Genomic DNA, 1,943 nt, shown 5'->3' on the forward strand with positions numbered 1-1,943 from the left:
GTGGAAATTAATGCCTCCTTTTCTTCAGATAACAAATTTCTTTGGCAACAATGCTCTATTTGCTTATCTTTTGTTGAAAATGCTGCCTTTTTCAGTGAGTTATCTCATAGTTTTTTTTTCCCTTAGGTCTCTGAAATTCTTTTAACACTTTATAATAAACATCTTACCATTTCTCATCCCATTCCCAACTAGGTCATCCCAAAACCAAAGCTTTTATCACTCATGGTGGAATAAATGGGATCTATGAAGCTATTTACCATGGGGTCCCTATGGTGGGAATTCCCATATTTGGTGATCAGCCTGATAACATCGCTCACGTGAAGGCCAAAGGAGTAGCCGTGGATGTGGACTTGCACACAATGACAAGTGCAGATTTGCTCGAGGCTTTGAGAGTGGTTATTAATGATCCTTCGTGAGTAATCCTGCTTTTAAAGGCTTACCTGTCATTCATTATGTTATACATCATACCAAAAAATGTTAGAGACCATGCTTGTACACTTTTCCAGGGATCTTTTTCCACAATCTTAGGTCATTCATCATCTTGGTCGTGGAATAGTTCTAGAAATAATAGTCCATACAGCGTCAAATTTCCTTCTTGGAAAAGATAGATTTAGATTGACAATTGGTTAAGATTTTTCCCATGTCTTCACTTTATCTAACTTTTTTAAGAATATATTTATTTTCAATGTCCCCCCATATCTGTTAAATGCTATGCAACCAGCAAAGTTCATGTCACAACAAAAATTAATCTTTTCTGGCAACAAGCTTTTGGCTTGAATAACATATATCAGTTTTACCTACTGTGTTTAATGAAAACAAAACCAAAACATTCTAATTTCTATAAGTGTTTTTGTCTTCCAGTTATAAAGAGAATGCTATGAGGTTATCAAGAATTCACCATGATCAACCGGTAAAGCCACTGGATCGAGCAGTCTTCTGGATTGAGTTTGTCATGCGCCACAAGGGAGCCAAGCACCTGCGGGCAGCTGTCTACGACCTCACCTGGTTCCAGCACCACTCTTTGGATGTCATTGGGTTCCTGCTGGCCTGTGTGGCAACTGCTATATTCTTGGTCACAAAATGTTGTTTATTTTCCTGTCGAAAATTTGGTAAAACAGAAAAGAAGAAAAAGAGGGAATAGATCTTTCCAAATTTGACAAAGGCCTAAATGCAGCAATTCTGTTAATTCCTGCTGCAAATAATTTGAAAAGAATGTGTCATCTTCTTTTTTTTTATATTTTCCATTCTAATATTTTATACTAGTTATATAGACTAGAATTCAACAGATCATCAAGTTGTGATTGTTTCCCATTCATTCTTTTTCTTTCTCCTGGTTTCTTTACCCTCTTCTCTTACTTGGCTGACACGTGGACACTGATGATTCTAAAACGTCTTATTCCTGACATCCTTATTTTCATGATGTCACTAGCTTTTTAATTAAGTGATATGCTGACTCACAATATGCTGATTCCTGTGGAGTGCACAAATGTAAGCTGATTTCAATAAATGTAGAGAAGTCAAAAGAGTAAAATTCACAAGATGCAAACTATACAAATCCGGGAAGTATCCCTCAAGATTAATGTAAGTATTTCTTTTAGTGCATGTGTATGATTAAACTATAAATAAATTTATTTGTTGTGTTTAAAACTTTTTAAGTTTCTATACTGATGTATTTTGACTTTTAAAATTTTTATTGTAATCTAGAAAGAGTTGTTTATGTATGTTTTAAGTCTCATCTTTTCGCTGTAATTAAATGAAGCAATTGGCTAACATACTGTGACAGATGGGCAGCCATCCCTGGAGCTGAGCCTGTTAACACTTTTGGGCTTTTTTGATCATTTAAGCTGGAAACACTGCACATGAGACTACCTGCCACTCAAGAGCTATTGTTCATAAGATTCTTTTTCCTCAATGTGGCATCACATTTTGAGATCAGCTGCAAT

The 1,943-nt window shown here is 35.7% G+C and overlaps 1 protein-coding gene across 1 annotated transcript in view; it reads left to right on the forward strand.

The window, feature by feature from the left end:
• LOC105819285 (UDP-glucuronosyltransferase 2A3-like) overlaps positions 1-1,943 on the forward strand; it is a 63,447-nt gene that overhangs the window by 25,301 nt on the left and 36,203 nt on the right. The gene's annotated exons all lie outside the window — the stretch shown is intronic.

Source organism: Propithecus coquereli, unplaced genomic scaffold (assembly GCF_000956105.1).
Source record: "Propithecus coquereli isolate 6110/MARCELLA unplaced genomic scaffold, Pcoq_1.0 Scaffold479, whole genome shotgun sequence".
Lineage (NCBI taxonomy): Eukaryota > Metazoa > Chordata > Mammalia > Primates > Indriidae > Propithecus > Propithecus coquereli.